Raw genomic sequence first — 20,649 nt, 5'->3', positions numbered from 1 at the left:
CATCACATATATACCTAATAAAAAATATTTCTCACACGCATAGACGTACAATTGTTCATCACTGTCAGTGTCTGCGTGCCCATCATGCCAGCTGGCAGTTGAGTGAACTTTTCATATACTTCATTGTCTCTATAGGACTGTGTGTGTGTGTTCTTATATTGGTGAGCTTCCCTCTGCACGTGGGAGTGTGCTTACATGGCTATAATTGTGCCAAAAATTTTGTTTGTTGTCAGATTTCATATGTTCATCTGTTTTGCCTGAGACGAATTTGGAAAATATTTGGCATCATATTAATTGTACTTATAATAATAAACGTATATGTGTGCATGTGTGTGTACATGTGCATGTTTGAACAACTGTGTTTGCGAGTGTAAAAACAAATTGGCTGCTAATGACTGTGCACGGCCCGCAGTGTGAGCGTACTCCCCCTAGGGACACCCGGCTGGTCGTGCCCAGAGAGACACCTATCACTGCCTACAAGCCATCTGGGGGCTGCAAGAGCCAATCAGCTGTGGGAGACCTGTGTGACTGCTTGAGGAGGAGTGTGAGCAGGGGCCCAGGAGCACATGCTCACTGAGCCTCTGGGCATAAGTGGGAACTGAGCGGTAATACGATTTTAACTTTTAATGCTTAACAGGATATAAGGTCAATATCCAGTCAGCAAGGCCTGACACGTGCTACTTTGAAAAAGTCCAATAATTCGTTAATGAATCGCACACTGCAGAAAGAATTAGCGTGTATGATAGTTTGTTAGTGTTTCACTAATGAGAATATCCAGAAGCTTCTTTCTCCAGGGCCACTGGAGGCAGCAGGAATAATGTCTTTCTTGACTTTTGGCCTTTGGCTTTTTTAATAGTGGAAGTGGAGGATGCAGAAGGCTGTTAGTAGTAGTACAACACAACATTTCACGAAAAAAGGAGAAAGCGGAGATGAGGGCCTGAAATGTTAAAGCCACCAGTCTAGTTGTATAGTTTGCAGAGTTCCCCAATTTAGCACAGGAGCCAGCAGTACAAGTTTATCACTAACACAAATGGAAAAGGCGCACAAACACATCAAAGCATACATTGGCAGCCAGAACTCACAGGCAGTCAAGATCTAGTAACTGCTTGATTTCTCATTTTCCTCTGGGTTTGATGCCACACAGGTGTGGATTTATTTTACCCACTAAGCACACTGACATTCCATTCATGTCTCTGGTAATGTTTAAGTGATCAAAAACTTCGAATGAGCTGATGATAAGGGAAATAACTTTGGCTGGCTTGAAGGACACTTCAAAATGTCCCATTATTTTAGGCAGAAAAAGAAAGAAATGAATGGCCGTCTTGGAATGAAATAATAAAGTTTATGGGTGATTAAGCTGTTATTAAGGTACAATATTTTAAGCTGATCATCTTTAGCAAAAGCACGACGGCAAAGGGTTGCTATGGGATTTTCTTGGGTTGTGTCGCCAGTGGCACTTAGGCAGGAACGCCTCCATGAAGAAGTTGTCTGGAGTTTTGGATATCGCAGTTAAAGGGACACTGCCAACATTACAGAGCATTCTTCATGTTTCAGAATGCCCTCTTACCTAGAGACTTCACACCTAGGGCCTTGTAGTATGAGGCCATTTGTTACACAAATGTTAACCAGGCAACAACGCACTTTGGTGGGGTAGTAAACTGCGCCATCTTCAGCTCTGGGGGACCTTATTTATTCAGCTCAGCCGTGACCTGACTGAATTTAGTACCTCCTGTTGATTATAAGCATAGCTTTTTTCCTAACACCATCATGTGTTACATGTTTAATGCAGAATCTATGATGATATGCTATAAATCTCATAAGGCATTTCTCCAGGTGGCTGGTATTATCCATAAGTATCAAGGATGCAAATGCGTACAGTATATGAAGCCATGGAGACAAGACTCTAAATAAATGCTCGGCCGTGCTGGTGACACACACACACACACACACATGTTGGGTATACCTATCCTTATGGAGACCACTCATTCACTTCCATGGGAAAAATGCTAACGCTAACTATGACAACCTTAACCCCCACCCTACCCTAACCATAACCATAAGTAACCAAGCAAAATACAAGAGTTTTTGCATTTTTAGTTTTTACATAGCAGTCACTGGTTTTTATAAAATAGAGTTTTTAAACGAATATTTATAACGTCATGTGGACATTGTGTCCCCATAAGGATAGGTATACATGCTCACACACACACACACAGACACACACATACACACACACACACAGATGAAAGGTGGTCAGGTATGATTTTTTTTTACACATACTGTTTCAGTCCAGCCTTTAGCTGCGGCAGATAAAATACGTCCCAGTCCAGTGCCCCCTTAAAAAGCACGATGCCCCCTGCAAATGCATTTCCCCTTTCTGTGATCTTGTTATGCATGGCACAATTCAGTCTTTTCGCTCCAGTTGAGCTGTGTGAGCATTATGGCAAGAAGGAACTATTATTTTGGGAGAAAGAATGGGGGAGCAGTATGCCAGCACCCTCCCCCTCAAACCCCCCGCTCCCATCTCCAGACACCCCCCTCTTGTCTCCCCCAAATGTCCTGACTTGCGTTTATAAACCAACTTTGAGCTAAGCCAGAGGAATTCAAATTCAAACTGAGTAGCTTTGTTGCCAAATAAAGTAAAACTTAGACCCTGAAACCATTCAGACTCTCCTTACCCATGATGCAATTTTTTCCGCTTGAAATGTTTCACTTGTGTGACTTTAAATGGCTAATTCCAGCCATTGTGTAGAAAACTAAATCCTTTGTTATACTAAGATGTTAGTTACTGATTTATGGATAGAATGAGAATATGGAAAATATTCCCTCATTCTTTAAATGAGAAAATATAAATATTTTACACTTGCTGTGTTAAACACTCGTGTCCAGTGCACCTACCTGGGAATTTAAACCTGTACCATGACTGCGAAATAAAAACATCACGCATGATAAACCTACCTCCAGTTACGTAATACTAAGCTGCTGGAATCACTGGAAGGGGAGTTTCTGATTTGGCCAGCATAGCATGCAGATTCAAGACTTTGTTTCAGTGAAAAACCGGCTTTAGTCCCCATGAAATGTATCAGAACTGATAGAAAAGTAGGACAAGGGAAAGTAAATAGAAAACAATTCAATTTCAGTGCTAGTGCTGCCCTGCAATCCGTTTGAGCGTAGCCAAAGTGTTCCTCTGCCAGTCAACATTTAGTTCACACTTAGCAGAAGAAAAGGAACACAGAGAGCCGCTTTGGAGCAGTAGTTGCCTACTCACAAGATACGGGGGGGGGGGGGGGGGGGTCAGGGACTCACAGATGATTTCAAGGGGTCACTCAATGACATCTGGCACTGCAGTCTGCCCAGTCATGTTCCTGTACCCAGTGAATGGTAGCCTGTTCCCACCCACAGGGATACATGTCTCGAGTTGGCTGCCTGCATTAGATGCGAGAACAGGCCTGCCCTGCCATGTTCCTGTACCCAGTGAATGGTATCCTGTTCCCACCCACAGGGATACATGCCTCGAGTTGGCTGCCTGCATTAGATGCGAGAACAGGCCTGCCCTGCCATGTTCCTGTACCCAGTGAATGGTATCCTGTTCCCACCCACAGGGATATATGTCTCAAGTTGGCTGCCTGCATCAGATCTGAGATCTATCCAGCCATGTTTCTATACCCAAAGAACTCTGATCTGTTCCCACCCACAGGAATTCATGTTTTCAGTGCCCATCTGGGTGCCCCAATATTAAATAAAAGAGCAACAAAGGACTAACTATGTGAGAAGAATGTCCAGTATGACTGGTGGTGCTCTGAAATGAGCCCTCACTGTTTTCCTGCTGAATAAAAATTATTAAGCTTTAATTAGATAAGCAGCACCCAGAAGGCATCGTTTTGAGTTCTAGGGAATAAACTAGAACAATTATTTATTATTAAGTTACTGATTTTTCTGCATCTGAAACTATGATCCCTCCCCATGCCAAGTCAGTGAACTTTAATTAAAATGCCCTGCATCCTCAGCAATGGTGCGCAGATCCTCAGCGGGATTTGAGCCAAAGCCAAGCTGGTGTGGCTTAAGAAGAGGGAAGTGGGTATCTCAGCACACCTCTGTTTCAGTGCAGACCGGACTGCTGCTGGGGATTCTGCAGAAAGGCGTGACAGCTGCTGTCTGTAAGTGATCCACAAACAAATGAGGAGCATCAGAGCAAATCTGCGAGGACCTGCAGACAAATGTGTAGAGAACATTTGAGAACTGGCTGGGGGTAAATACAGCTTACACTGCATTTGATGTCAGCAAAACTGATTCTGTGGGTACAAATATTCAATTTGTGTATTGAAGTTTACAGTAAAACACGGCTTTTATGTAAATGTAATTTTAAGAATTCACAGCTATACAAAGACCCTGCAAACTTGCCGAAGACTGTACTCTATTTTGTCTTTGCTCCTGAAGGAGGTGGTTAGTTACTTCTATGGTGCTTGAACTCATCCATCCATTGTCAATAATCGTTTATCTAATCAGTGTCGCACGGTAAACTCATGCAGTATGGGACACATTGAATAGGATGCTAGTCCATTATAGGATGCACAAAAACCTACATATGCACACACACACACACACACATACACACACACACACACACACACATACACACACACACGCACATGTAGGGTATACCTATCCTTATGGGGCCCACTCATTCACTTCTATGGGAAAAATGCTAACGCTAATTATGACAACCTTAACCCCCACCCTGCCCTAACCATAACCATAAGTAACCAAGCAAAATACAAGAGTTTTTGAATTTTTAGTTTGTTCATAGCAGTCACTGATTTTTATAGAATAGAGTTTTACCGGTCCTCATAAGGGAAAAAAACGAATATTTATCACCTGATGGGGACATTGTGTCCCCATAAGGATAGGTATACCCGCTTCTACACACACACACACACACACACACACACGCAGACACACAGGTTTGTAAATATATCTTTGTGGGGACTCTCCCTTCATTTCAATGGGGAAAACTCTAATCCCAACATGACGACCTTAAGACCTATCCAGCCCTTAGCTTAACCGTAAGTAATCAAAATACGATGGGTAGAATTTTTATTTATTTTTTTGATTGCATTCACAGATCTTGGTCGGGACCTGAATTTTTTTTTTAATTGTCACAATGTGGGGGACATTTGGTCTCAAAAATGCAGTATAAACCTAATCTACACATATACGCACCATCACCCTTTATTCCATATGAATGATGTTTACGGTCTCATCTGACCGGCACTTTAACTCTGAGTAGAAACCCGCATCAGGTCGGCGTGAACATGCAGGCTCCATGCCCCCCCGGAGGTGTGAAAACACATGGCCATGAGACACTTTTACTGACCCAGACTTTATTCAATTCATGGGGCCATTGGATCAGCAGTTAAGCTCAGTTAATTCATTAGAGTATGTGCCTGCGGTAATTGCTAAGGATTTCAGGGACATTTGGACAGAACACATGACTGTGGTCATACAGGTCCAGCAGCCCTGACCCTTGGCCTGGTTCATGCATTCTTTTGTAATTACAAGCACCCCCTTCCTTAATAAAGTACCAATTAAATGTTCTGCACATTGTGAAGGCAGGGATGGAGAATGTGTGCTCTGCTCCGCTACACCATTAAAGTCATGCCTAATGAAAATGGACTGTATATGGCAGTGATAAACCTGCCATTTCATTCAAAAGGAACGTCCTTAATGTGGAAAAAGCAGGAGCATAAGATGGGGAAGGGGGTGTCCCCCTGGGGTGGGCAAAGTCATGTGACAAGTCCGCTTAGTTGGCTGTGTGAAGGCACCATTAACATAAAGTGGGCCCCACCTACACTTTGGAACGGGTCCTTAAATCAGCAGCTGCTGGGCATCCATGCTGATCTCAGCCCAGGGCACCCAGATAAGTTCATTGGACTCCTGCTGTTTTGTTTCAAAGCCCTGAACCAGACTGAACTTTGATTCCTAATCTCATACTCATCTGCAGACCTGACAGCCACCTTAATTCCCAGTATATTTCCTTATTGCTGAAGCTGAAATGCTTGTCTCCTGTGTACATTTCTCTTCCCCGTTCAGTTAGAAATCACAAACCCGCCCCATCTTCCCATCCTCACGTCACATGGCTCATTGTGCCATCCTGACTGAAACATGTCTGACAAGCAGGGAAGGCCGGTGCTCTAAACCCCACCCCTGCAGCTCAGGCCTGACCCCGCTGATCACCATCAGTCTGCCATGAAGCCCTTATGGTGTCCATGCGGACTCCCCATCTGAGTGGGAGACGGCTCTGAAGCTGCCCTTCTTTCAGGTCACGCTCTTGTTTATCCCGCCTGCATAATCTCCCAGTTGGCTGCATGTAAGCAAAGCGTCTGGGGAGGGGGGGGGGGGTCATGTTTGTAATAAGAGCACAGGGAGTCCCAGATCCCCTTTCAATCCCCAGGAGCGGACGCCCATTTACCATCCTGTTTACTTCCTGTTCCTGCTGCCTGGCCCGGGGGGATTCTGAGTGCCCTGTCTCCCCCCATGTGCTCTGGCCCCACAGGGGAGTTCTGGCTCCGTTCAGCCTTCTGCTTGGCTTCCAGGACTAAAAGTGCTGTCACGGTTAATTAGCTAACGGAACCGAAAATAGTCACGTGGGCTTTATGGCTCGACGGATGGCAAACCGTGAAATTCATCATAAAAGCACACGTGCCATGAAAAAGAACTTCAGTTAAGTGTTACTCATTTGGGGAAACTAAGCATTTAGGTGTAAGACAGTTTGTATTTACATCATTTGATCATTGGAAACAATCTTCTTGGCAAATGATCTCAGAACTCTGAATTTCAACACCTCTGCACTGCGTGCCAGTGCGGGGAACAAGCTGAGTGGCCCTCAGTGCCCCTCCTGTCATCTCCTTCTCCTCTCTCGTTGGTCCAGCAGGGTCCCTATAATAAATCAGCAGCCTATTATCTGAACCTCAGCCAGCAAGGCACTGTTGAGTGCAAGTGACTAGAATGAAGCCCTAACCAGTATTCAAAGTCTGTCACCTGATTGCTGCAAGTTTAAAATAGTGTAGCACTGGTTAGATGCCTCTGCTATGCGGAGCCTATTAGCATTTGCTGACATCCTCGTGAGCCTCGTGTACAGCCCCTGCGTGTGCTTGGGCTCCGCATTTGCTGTAAATGACTGTTCTGTGGGCTTGTCCTTCAGTCCTTGCCCGATCCTTGCGTATCTCTTTGTAATGTCTCGTGATTCACAGTGTGTGCGACCTACTGTGTGCCATGAGACCTCTCTGCATTTCCCTGTTATGTAGTTCAGTAGTTGTTTAATGCCTGTGTTAGTGCTTTTAAGGCCTTAATAAACAGACGTATTCTGCCTTGAAGAAGAAGCTTCTTGTCTTTTGCCGCCACAGCGATGCCTTGGTCTGCCAGACATTTCAATATGTATCGCATTATATATGAAGACTGACAGATAAATTCTACCCATCTGTACCAGAGAAATTCCCAGCTCTGCTTCAGCATTAACAGTTAACAAACTTTGAACAGGTAGGTGTCACCCGTGCACGGACGGGGCCCATACCTGCTGCTGACGTCTCACTCTGCTTCTCCTGGATGATCTGCCATGTGCAGAGGGAGGAAGGGGGAGACCCGGGCCGCTCTTGACTGACAGTCACCGGCTTGGCGAGCAGCAAAGCCTCGTCTGCATTGGGCAGATGACGAGCCCAGCTGCAGCCTCGTTGACACCTCTCCCAGCGTGTCAACATGTGTCGCCATTATGGGAGATGCAATACGCGCTGTTTAGCCTGAGGGGACGCAGAGAGAGGGAGGGCGGGTGGTTGTGGGATAGAGAGAGGGAGAGACGGGGCACAGCAGGTGGAGAGAGAGAGTAAGAGAGGGAGAGACAGGCTAAAGCTGGGGAAGAAAGAGAGAGAGACGGGGCACAGCAGGGATAGAGGGACAGACGGGGCAGAGCAGGGGGAGAGAGAGGGGGAGAGAGATAGAGAGGGAGAAGAGCAGGGAGAGTGATAGGGAGGGAGAGACGGACAGAGCAAGGAGAGAGGGAGAGACTGGACAGAGCAGTAGGAGAGAGAGATAGAGAAAGAGAGATGGAGCAAAGCAGGGAAAGAGAGAGATAGGGAGGGAGAGACGAGCAGAGGAGGGAGATAGGGATAAGGAGATAAAGAGAGAAAGATGGGGCAGAGCAGGGAGAGAAAGAGAGATATATAGAGAGAGGGGGCAGAGCAGGGAGAGAAAGTGAGATACAGGGCAGAACAGGAAGAGAGAGAGAAGGAGGGTGAGACAAAGCAGAGCTGGGAGAGAGAGATAGAGAGAGACAGGGCAGTGCAGGGAAAGAAGAAAGAGATACGGGGCAGAGCAGGCAGAGAGATAGAGAGAGGGCAGTGCAGGGAGAGAAGAAAGAGAGAGAGAGAGAGACAGGGCAGTGCAGGGAGAGAGAGAGTTAGAGAGGGAGAGACGGGGCAGAGCAGGGATAGAGGGACAGACGGGGCACAGCAGGGGGAGAGAGAGGGGGAGAGAGATAGAGAGGGAGAAGAGCAGGAAGAGTGATAGGGAGGGAGAGACGGGCAGAGCAAGGAGAGAGAGATAGAGAGAGAGATGGAGCAAAGCAGGGAAAGAGAGAGATAGGGAGGGAGAGACGAGCAGAGGAGGGAGATAGGGATAAGGAGATAAAGAGAGAGAGATGGGGCAGAGGAGGAAGAGAAAGAGAGATATATAAAGAGAGGGGGCAGAGCAGGGAGAGAAAGTGAGATACAGGGCAGAACAGGGAGAGAGAGAGAGAAGGAGGGTGAGACAAGGCAGAGCTGGGAGAGAGAGAGATAGAGAGAGAGACTGGACAGATCAGTGGGAGAGAGAGATAGAGAGAGAGATGGAGCAGAGCAGGGAAAGAGAGAGATAGGGAGGGAGAGACGAGCAGAGGAGGGAGATAGGGATAAGGAGATAAAGAGAGAGAGACAGGGCAGAGCAGGCAGAGAGATAGAGAGAGGGCAGTGTAGAGAGAGAAGAAAGAGAGAGAGACAGGGCAGTGCAGGGAAAGAAGAAAGAGAAACAGGGCAGAGCAGGGAGAGAGAGAGAGACAGGCCAGAACAGGCAGAGAAAGAGAAAGACAGGGCAGAGCAGGCAGAGAGATAGAGAGAGAGCTTTGTAGAGAGAGAAGAAAGAGAGAGAGAGACAGGGCAGTGCAGGAAAAGAAGAAAGAGAAACAGGGCAGAGCAGGGAGAGAGAGACAGGGCAGAGCAGGCAGAGAGATAGAGAGAGGGCAGTGTAGAGAGAGAAGAAAGAGAGAGAGACAGCGCAGAGCAGGGAGAGAGAGACAGGGTAGAACAGGCAGAGAGAGAGACAGGGCAGAGCAGGCAGAGAGATAGGAGACAGGGCAGTGCAGGGAGAGAAGAAAGAGAGAGAGACAGGGCAGTGCAGGGAGAGAGAGAGATAGGGCAGAGCAGGCAGAGAAGGTTGTCACAATCATACTCTGCATAAAAGTGCTCTTCTTAGCTATGAATAGAAAATAAGGTTAATCTACCAGTGCTATTGGAATAGAGGTCAGGGTGATTTCCCATTGCTTTTGGTAACCTTTTAAATAGATTGGCACCTCCATCATAACTACTTTAATATTATAAAAGGCATGTATGCAGGAGTATAGGATGGACACAGTCGATGTGTCTATTTTGCATAATAATAGACACAAGGTACATTTTTTGACAACAATCAGCTTTACCACTATGTGGGGCCCCAGTGCCCTTCTTATCGGTCTATCTGTCTGTCTATCTACTCTCTCTTCCATTTATTACTTTACTCATTTACTAATTTTTCGAGATTTAACTCACTGTTTGTGCTCTGAATATGGGGAGTCGAATTTCCATACAGGCTGACATTTCGAATGTGGTAATTAATGAATCGGGCCGCAGTTTAGACTCTGAGACAGAGAGTTACTGAAGTTCGATGACAACCTCTCATTGCAGATATGTGCAAGCCAGGTAAACAGGCCGTCAGCGTCACAAAAATGCACGCAATAACCGCAACGATAATCACAAACATGGATTTCAGAATACAGTGCTTCCGTGTGCTGCCTTGCTTTAGTTACTTTGATACTCAGCTGTTTGCTCCTGCGATGGTGTTTTTGCACAGCGCTGTCTTCTTGTCTCGTATTGTTTCTTCTCTTCTGTATGTGAATCCTCCTTATGAGCATTTTGACTGTGGCGGCTACCTCACTGCTTAGAAAATAGGTTCGCACACATCATTCATTCATCCACTCATTCATTCATCCATCCATTCTATTTTCTTCATTTATTTATTTGTATTGGGGATTCACAAGACATTTGTCTATGCTGCCCGACATGCCAAAGCTTCTTTGTGCCCCTCTGAACACCCATAATACCTCAGTTTGGGTTGGCCATTTATCACATGGTAAGCACCTTTCAGATACCCCTGACAGACATTACCGGGGAATAATGAGAGCAGCAGAGCAGCCTCCTCAGGAAGTACCATTTTCACATTGCTCCACATGTGATGGGCTCTGCAGCTAAAGGAAGCCGTCGAACTCCTGCCACGACACTGTGGTTTCTAGGAGACTCTCATAGGCAGACAGTCTGGCTTGCCAGAATTGATTTCCAGGACGTGCTGTTCCCATAAGCTGTTGAGAAGGCTGGGGGCTGGGAGAGATGATGGCTAGAAATGTCCTTATCCTTGGGAGAGGTGCAGTTAATTGATGACAACTCTGTTTTTGTAACAAATTTTCTCCAAATAATTTGCTACGTGTTCATTGTGAGTGTCATGAGTGCTGGTATTTAGTTTGCTGTGATTCTGGGAGGTTTTCTTATTAATTACTGACATTTTGTGGCTATTTGTAAGATTGTAGGACATTCCAGGAGCTGTCTCCACAGGCTTCGAAGAGCTCTGCTAATCTGTAGCATTGCCTTTGTTGGCATTTTGTGTCACCAGTGAAACAAATAAAGGTTGCGTTGACTCCTTTGCCCACAAGATGCTCTCTTCACTCCAGAACTAATGGCCCAATCTCTAGACATGAAGGCTCATGAACACAGATTGCAAGACGGACAGTTCTCTCATTGCATACTGTCAAGTTGGAGATCACAAACTGATCCTCGCACTCATGTATTCACAGCCCACTCATTTTAATCCCCAACCCAAAAACCAGAAAAAAAGAGGTGATAATGAGAGTTCACTGGTATTCCCCACATGCTGCCTCTCCTCGTCTGTCTGTTCTGTTACACTGCTTTTTTTGACGTTTGTTAAAAAAGGCAAAATGCCCTCTCCCCTGCTCTTATCTAGCATACATTTTGGAATCAAAGTCCTTGTAGTAAAATTCCATACCATTGCTGGTGAAATTATTTGCATGTGGCTGTTTAATTTAAATACCAGTTAATATTATTTTATATAGTGCACCCACTCAAAACAAATAAATAAACAAACAGCAAACAGACTGATAACCACATATACAATTGAATAATTATTGCCCTTGTTTCATTGCTTTGTCCATAAAAATGAATGAATGAATGAATAAGTGAATGAATGAGTGAATGTACTACTTGTGCAACTAATTCTATTTCTTCTGCTACTGTTCCTTGTGTGTTTTCTACCTTTTATCCTACCACTGGCACCACTAGCTAAATTATAATAATTAGTCCACTAACCTGTCAATTCCAGTGAAGGCATCCAAAAACCAAATAACCAACACTCAATTCCCACGGTCGATTAAGGCGAAAAATTGTACCTCCTGCCCTTGCATTTCTGTAAATCCTTTAATTACACCATTTGCCAAATTAGAGAGTGGCGCTCTTCAGCATGCATGAGGTAATCTTCTGCAGGCCCCATGGTGGTAGTCGAGCCCTGAGCGCTTGTATAATTTCTGCTGTAGGCCGGGGGAGGGTGCTGAGTGGTGGTGATGAGGGATGGTGGCTTGGCGGGGTGTGTGTGTCTCAGTGGCAAACCCTTGACACTTTGATCTGGCACGGTTTCCTGTTTCCACTGAGAGAAGCCACTCCATGTTTATCAGGGACAGACAGTGGCTCCACTTAGTCCTGTTGGCTGTGGCCTATAGTAGTATGCTTGTCCATCCATCCATGCATCCATTCATCCATGCATGCATGCATGCATGCATCCATCCATCCATCCATCCATCCATCCATCCATCCATGCAATAATCATTTATCACAGTCAGAATCTTGGGAAACAATTACAAAACTATTAACATTAGATGAATACAGTCCAAATCAGGTTCTGTCTGAGTGTTGTCATTGTTTCTAATCGTGTGTGTGCTGCGTGTTTCAGGAGTCTGACTTCCATGTGCCGGCATCGCTGTTAATCTGCCACCGCTTGGGTGCTTTTTCCATCTGCTCTAAATCCTCTGCCTACCCCCAGCACTGGCAGGGGCAGAAAAGACCTGCCATGTTACAGTGATTCCATCGTCCGGCCCGGGCTCATTAGCCCCTCCCCCCCCAGCCTTTCACGGGGGCCTGGAGCCTGCTGACCTCACCTTGACCATTACGCCTAAGTCAAGTCATTACTTTGATACAAGGTCTCTTGCTTTATATGTATTTTTTTATCTGCATTGAAAGCCTTAGGGTTTTTTTAAATCTTTTTTTTTTTTTTTTGGTGCGTGTGTGTGCGGGCGGGATATCCAGAACAGTCGTGAGCTTATTCCATTTGTTATTTTGAGTCCTGTAGCTGCCTCTTCATATTTAGTGCTGGGCTAAGACACTCCTTCCTTTTATGTGGTGAGTGTATGAGGGGTGTATGGTTTTGAGCACCCCTATCCTGCAGCACGCTCACTGACACAGTGTGTCGGCAGCACGGATGTAGGCAGGTTCTAGTCGTGATGAGCACGTGGAGGATGATGCAGAAGGAGCCTTCTCTTCCCGAATGCTAAGAAAGCAAAACGTGCAGCTCTGCCATCTGAGCTGAGAAACTGGCTGTCAGCTGGGGTCCTGTGGTTGTGCTCCCAGGCCTCTATCCCACAACCTCCAAACAATTCAGGCGCTCGATGATGCACACCCTGTAGCAACTAGCTTATGCTAAATGTGGAAATTGTTAGCCCTCCTGCATCTTCTGAACCGTTATTCCAATTTCCACCTCAGTTCAGGGTCTCACCTCAGGGAGCTCAGCATTGTGCCGCCAGGTTTCAGTACTACCCTCTTCCATAACCTTATTCCCCATTTTCATCTCTGTTCATTTAAGAACCAGTGTTGTGGACCTGCTATGTGCATTTTAGGACTAAGCTTTCTCTGCTGAAGGTGGGGGTTCATGACCTTTTGCCATCTTCGGATGACATTTATACTCTGTAACATATAGAGTGGTGTCTCCTGTTTTATTTCATCTCTCGTATCCTGGATACCATCCGGATGCTAGAGCTAAGATATGTAATCTTCTCCGAAGTAATTGTTTTGATTGCTGCATGCTGATGCATCACTCCCATATTTGGACATGGTTGTCTAGCGACTATACTTATTGGGTATATTTTCTTCTGTGTCACACCAGCCAATCCCACTATATCCCCACTCAACTGTGGAACAGAATGCGTCAGGGCAGTGTGTGGCTCTGTGGGTTAGGATCGTTTCCATGGTAGGAACGGTGCTGGGAGAGAGATATCGCCCATTAACCTCATTTGCTTCAAGGAAGCTGTCTGTCCAATCTGATCCTCACTTGTAGGTCAATTTGAACCAAAGGGTGTTTTTTAAAAATGCCTTGTAAATAAACCAGAACATCCTATAACCCTGTTATACAGGGTTCAGTCTGGTATCCTGGCCAGGAATCTCTAGCATCATCAATTGCAAACATGACCGGGTTACTTAAGACACAAGACTCATTTGACTGGCACTTGGTGAGTCAGACACAATTCTGATCAGGCCAAGATAAAACAAACCACTAGATTCATCTGTGTTTCAGCTATTTCAAGTGTGCAAACAGCTCTCAGGGACCCAGAAATTTCACAGAACTATCAAAGTACTTGTAAATTTGTTGATTTCTTCTTGAACGTGGAAGTAGAGTTTCCCTGTGCACATGTGCTATGAGGCAGAATCTCGTCAGAGATGGCATCAGTGATTCATCGGTAAATAACATGATTTAAGCAAGGTGACTTCCAAAGACTTACAGGTTTGTAATGAAAAGTGAAAGTGCACATCTAGTTAGCTGCTCTGCTCAGGGGTACGGCAGCAAGAATCAACCGATATTACACAGAATTTTTTATTACACAGAAGGAGTATACTTTGGTGCTTAGACACAGAGGCATGGACATCATACAAGATGAATGTAGACATGTCATCACATACAATGCATGTAAAGTTCCTATGGTATTTAAAAAGGGGTGTAGAGATTACAGGGAACAGACGTATAGCACGAAAGACAGGATAGATGTACAATATAAAATGTTTCCGTAATAAAGAGATGGTAGCGATAGCAAGGGGGACACAGTGACTGACAGAGGAGGGAGAAGGTGAAGGACAGGAGGGTGGCTAAAAAGGCCTGGTCAAGTTGGACGACGGGCCTGGAGAAAGGCACTGTGCAGGTGTCAGGTGGTTTCCAATGGCCAGCAGCTTATCCCTGAGGAGAATTTATCGAACAGATGGTGGCCTTGGTGGGAGGGCGTCGCAACAATATTTACTGCTCACGTCTTTGCCCTGGGAGCTTTGTGTCACCTGACCAGGAAGAGAACCTGCTTTGTAGTATGCTGAATCGCAACCGCCGTACCGTCAGGAATATGTGAGATCACAATGCAAGGGACCGTGCTTCAAACTGCCTTACAGACTTCGGGTGCAGTGGGCTCATACTGTAGGCCTAAATGATTAGCTTGGGCCCTCAGATCCCCTGCTTTGACACCATACAGTATTTACAAAATGTGTCTTCTGTCACCCTGGTCATAGATGAGTGCTTCATGGATTAAATCAATCAGACTGATTGGTATTTTTTGAGAATACTGATTTCCACAGCAATGCAATGTATTTTTATGTTCCTGCAGAATGATAGAATGGAGGATAATGATCAAATTAATGCATCTCACACTATTGATGATCATCAAAAGTTGAACAAAGTGGTGGAGCCAGTTAGCGCGCCATCTCCAATATGTACATTTATCTCATAACTACAGATAAAGGGCTGAAAAGAGAGGCTTTTTTGAATCTGCTTTTCTATTTATTTCCACTTATTTTGGAAGGTTCAGTATCCAATGAAAAGCTTCTGGATTTACAATTTTGACATATTGAGTTTATGTCTAAATGACATTCAGTTTAAATTAAATTTACTGATGTATTCAGAATTTATTATTATTATTATTATTATTATTATTATTATTATTATTATTGTTATTATTAATTACATAATAAGAAATATACTTGCACAATCTCTATGGAAATATTGATAGAAATAGAAAATACCCTGTCTTAGACGGTGACCTGATACATGTGATATTGACATGGTTCTGCCAGCCATTTTAACTATATTTTTTCATATCTAAGGCCTCCTGTTTCTGTCTTCATCTCATGTACATTTTCATTGTTTAAATCCCCCCACTTTTACTTGGCTAGAGGGGAGGGCCTGGACTGTCTACCATGCAGAATGGGGCACAGAGCTGCCAGTCGATCATAGGGCACATGCATGCACACACTTGCACACAAACACAAATTCATTTGCTCTGAGTAGCTTAGAGACACCAATTACCCTTAACTGTTTGTCTTTGGATGGCGAGGAGGAATCTGGAGTAACTGGAGGAAACCTGCACAACAGAGGGAGAACGTGCCAACAGCAACACAGAACCGCTTCCTCACACGCAACGTGCAACTTCAGACAAAAAATCCAATAAAACCTGAAACTCACGCCTAAATCACATCTGCAAAAATATTTTCTAAATTTCTCCCAGCCTGAATTTATCAATCCGACTTTTTGCCATAGTTTGCCACATTCATGTAGAAAATCAGTTGCATTTTCTTTTTGGAAAGCAATATCATTCAAATTTTGCACTCATTTACCAATTAGCTATACCCAGTCTGAGCTTCTGTCAACACCACTAGCTTAATTCCATCCATTTTCTGACACTGCTTGTCCTATTTAGGGTTGTAGGGGGTCCAAAGCCTGTCCTGAAGGCTATAGGCACAAGGCAGGGAACAACCCAGGATGGGGCGCCAGCATTCACACACCATTCACTTACACAAGCACACCTATGGACAATTTGGTAACTCCAATCAATTTCTGAATGTTTTTGGACAATGGAGGGGAAACTGCAGGACCCAGAGGAAACCCCACGGCAACATGGGGAGAACATGAATCCTGCACACACATGGGATCCTGGCAGAAACCCAAACCCAGGTCCCCCAGGTATGAAACCATTATGCTAACCACTGCAGCATTGCACCACCCCAACCAATAGCTTAACTCTTCATTTAGCATTTGAAGAGTAAATAGCTAGCAAGGTCTTCTGTTTTATACAATGATGGACACACAGGAATGAAGGAAAAGGAATGAAAATGAAAGGAGAAGAAAGAGTCCGATGAGTATGGGGAGATTATGTTTGACAATATCCATGACTTGACTATGTGGGAGGCTTGACAATGCCCAGCCCAAACAAAGCTTCTTCATTGTTGCTTCAATAATCAAGACATTAAGAAATGAGAACAGGTAGCATGCTGTACTTCACAGTATACTGTGGTACTACCTATCACTAGGCCAGTTGTCGTCAATGCTGGTTGGCCGATGTTGCTGTAATGTGTCTTTTCAGATTTCAAAAATGAGATATTCTTGTAGGCTAACCACTTGCATCATGCTTTTGCATCTTCTGCAGACCTACTACATGACCAGTCTACAGGAGACGTGGGCTCCTCACTTCTCCCAGGAAATAACAATTGTGAGCATGGTGTTGCCAAACAATAGTATTTGTCAGATCCAAAATTATATTTTGGTAGAGGGTGACATACTTATAAATATCAACTGGATGAGCTTGTCAGCACTAGTCCATGTCCTGCAGTCCAACCATATCTGTATGAAACAGCTATAGAGGGAACTCGGACAAAATGAAAGATCGGTGACAGAAATATGCAAAGTATGTTATACTATATACTATACTATACTATACTATACTATACTATACTATACTATACTATACTATACTATCAAAGGGCTGCATCCTATCAGCACTACATATGTGTATGACTATAATGCAGTGTACATATGTGTATGACTATAATGCAGTGTATAGTGCTACACAGGAATGATGGCTCACTGTACAGTGGCTGTCCAGGGCTGCAGGCATCACTACAGGTGCTGCTGTCCTACCTGCCATGCTTCGCCAGGGAGAAGGTCACCAGCCGTGTGGATGAGCTGCTACAGTGAGACCTGAATAGGAGGGAGCTTGTGTCTTACCTTTTACTGTAGTGAGCCTGTTTCATTTATGTGCTGCTGCATCTCCTACTGAGCTGCGTTTGATGTAATTTTGAAATTCACTGTTTTGGAACTAAAACTAAAAGGTTTGGTCCAGGTATCATATTTGTGTGCTCATATATATATATATATATATAATTTGTTTTGAGCTGGTATATATTATTTTAACAAGCAACTGTATGTACTCCAACATTGAAAAATGCAAATGGCGTAAGGCTCCTAGAAATAGCAGAATTGAGCATGTCGATGTGTAGATGGGTCCATCTGTTCATATGGTGCATGAGTGTCATTCTGATGTAAAAAATACCATTTTGAGAATAGATGACATAGTTTTGATTGCAGTGTTTTGCATTTTGTGTCGAGAGTTTTGCGAAAAACCCATTATTTCAGAAAATGTGTGTAAACAACTGTGAAAACTGTAAATATGGAGCCTGGCTTCAGTACATCAGCATTTCTCAAAGTATGTCACACAGTCCATGTTTGATTAAAGAGATACTGGGCTGCAAGTTCTGGCTCTTTCATGAATAGTAAAATTCACATAAATGAAGAAATTATAAATGATAAATAAAAAACTGCTGAAAATAGGGTTACAGAAGAGTTCAAGGTCTGTCGGTCATTTGCTATAAGTTATTTCACTTTACATATATTATACAAAGAAGCCTGCTGTTCCATGCTTATCAGAATACATGTTTTTGAATTGGACTTGATGTATCTGGTGTTATAAGCGAATGGGAACAGACAGCAGGCTGATGCGAGAGCCTTGTTTTTGGCCTGTATTACACGAAACTTCACCTCAGGCCAGACTTGGAGAACATCTGGCCAGGCTAAGGCACTGATAGCTGTCAGCTCCGAGCACCATGTAGCTGATAATTAGGGGGTGAAAAAGCAACATCCATACACCGCAGTTTCTCCTCCAGGTGCCTCTGGCTCTGCAGCCGGTCGCCTTCCTGACCCGCATCTGCACCGCGAGTCGTGTCAGCAGTGGCTTGCGCCAATTAACCGATAAAAATCCACCATGCTAGGGAATTCAGCTCCACTGCCCTACACATGCATGTACACTGGCAGGGTATATAGGCACACACAGTTAGCAGGCACACTATGCATTATATATTAAAATGACGTACTATTTCCCAAACAATGTATTTACAGTACTTGTCAATTTGCCCTTTTAGTGATATTTACTGTAAGATGGCACAGAAATCTTTCTCCTGAGTACTGCAGCCGCTTTGAGGCAACTTCCTCACTAGAGCCAGTTTTCAGTTATTCGTCTTACATATTGACTTTTGTTTATTTGTCTTACTTGTTTTACATCTTTTAGAGTTGGCTGCATGACTTTTTGACCCTTGGCATCATTTTCAAGAAGTCTGCTCCATGGAGCTGGGCCCCCGGGAAGCAGAAGCATCTGGTTGGTATAAGAACCCGGGGAGTAGTTCTGAGAGCTTGGCTGGTCTAGATGCCGTAATCAGTAAGAGATATGTGACAAGGTTTGAAGGTGGCCACAGAGAAGACTCTGAAGGAGGCCAGAGTGCAGACTCTGAAGGAGGCCATAGAGGAGACTATGAATGTGGGCACAGAGAAGACTCTGAAGGTGGCCGTATAGCAGACTAAGAAAAAGGCCACAGAGAAGAAATTGAAGGAGACCATGGAGCAAACACTGACAGAGGCCAGAGAGAAGACACTGAAAGAGGCCACAGAGCAGAATATGAAGGTGGCCACAGAGAAGACTCTGAAGGTGGCCACATAGAAGAAACTGAAGGAGGCCAGAGTGCAGACTCTGAAGGAGGCCATAGAGGAGACTATGAATGTGGGCACAGAGAAGACTCTGAAGGTGGCCACAGAGTAGACTAAGAAGATGGCCACAGAGAAGACTCTGAAGGTGGCCACATAGAAGAAACTGAAGGAGGCTACAGTACAGACTATGAAGATGGCCACAGAGAAGACACTGAAAGAGGCCACAGAGAAGACTCTGAAGGAGGGGACAGAGCAGACACTGAAGGAGGCCGCAGAGCAGACACTGAAGGAGGCCACAGAGAAGACAATGAAGGAGGGGACAGGGCAGACACTGAAGGAGGCCACAGAGCAAACTCTGAAGGTGGCCACAGAGCAAACACTGAAGGAGGCCACAGAGAAGACAATGAAGGAGGCCACAGAGCAAACTCTGAAGGTGGCCACAGAGCAAACACTGAAGGAGGCCACAGAGAAGACTCTGAAGGTGGGCACAGCATTCAGACAAATCCTTTAACTCTCACCTATGAATGACTGAGACAGAATATTCCTAATGTATATGATAATGATTGTGTCCCCCCTCCCATTTGACTGTATACACCCTGATGGGCTGGTGGGCAGGACCTGCATAACTTAGTAGAGAGTTACAGGTAGAAGAGAACTTGTATTTTAAATGCTCAGATGATTCACTAACGCTACACAGATTTTTTTAAACAGTTGCATAATATAGGAGTACTGCAGAAAAAAATATGTAAATGAATCTAATATGAATGCATAATCAGTTCTTTCTTTGTTTAGAGCCATTGTGTTTTAATGTACTGAAAGAGAGCCAGTGTTTTTCCTGGTCAAAGTTAGCATCTATCTGGTTATTTTTTGTTTATTTAATCTGTTTCTATATCTGCAGTCATCTCCATTTAGTTATAGGCAGTATAGTAATAAAACCATTTATTAAGCTTTTCTGGTATATACCAACTTTAGTAACAGCTTTAATAGGGATTTCCATATGAATGAGCTGTCTATAGGCGAAAACTTTATTAAACCACATCCATTATACAGTCACAGACTTGCTCAAAGCATCATAAAGGTGTAGCTTACCATGTCATAGCATATACCCAGTGATAATAAATGCTGTGATGTCATACAGACTGAAATGGTGTGATTGTTATTTACCCTTGATGAAGGGCTTCACACCAGGGTGGTGTTCTTTCAGGCTGTGAATAAGACACGGCATTTTTTGGTGCTGTTTTTCAGTGTCACGCTGTGGGATGCTGGTGAAGCCTGCTACCATGTCCACCTCCTCCCCCAACACGGCAAAGGTTCCCTCCAAACTGGCCCCCCCACACACACACACATTGCACAGCAGGGGAAGGACAGGCTAGCGAGGAGCCAACTAGGCACTGGCTGTTACACTGTTACAGCTGTGAGACCATATTGACCCTTTTCCATAAACTGATCCACAGCTGCAGAGCATCGCTCTATTAATCGTGGCAAGGATTTCTTTGACATTAAACTGGCCCGCTACTTATGATTATACAACCA

This window comes from Brienomyrus brachyistius, chromosome 12, assembly GCF_023856365.1.
Source record: "Brienomyrus brachyistius isolate T26 chromosome 12, BBRACH_0.4, whole genome shotgun sequence".
NCBI classification, from domain to species: domain Eukaryota; kingdom Metazoa; phylum Chordata; class Actinopteri; order Osteoglossiformes; family Mormyridae; genus Brienomyrus; species Brienomyrus brachyistius.
The sequence above is the reverse complement of the archived record's forward strand: the minus strand, read 5'-3'. Positions refer to the sequence as shown.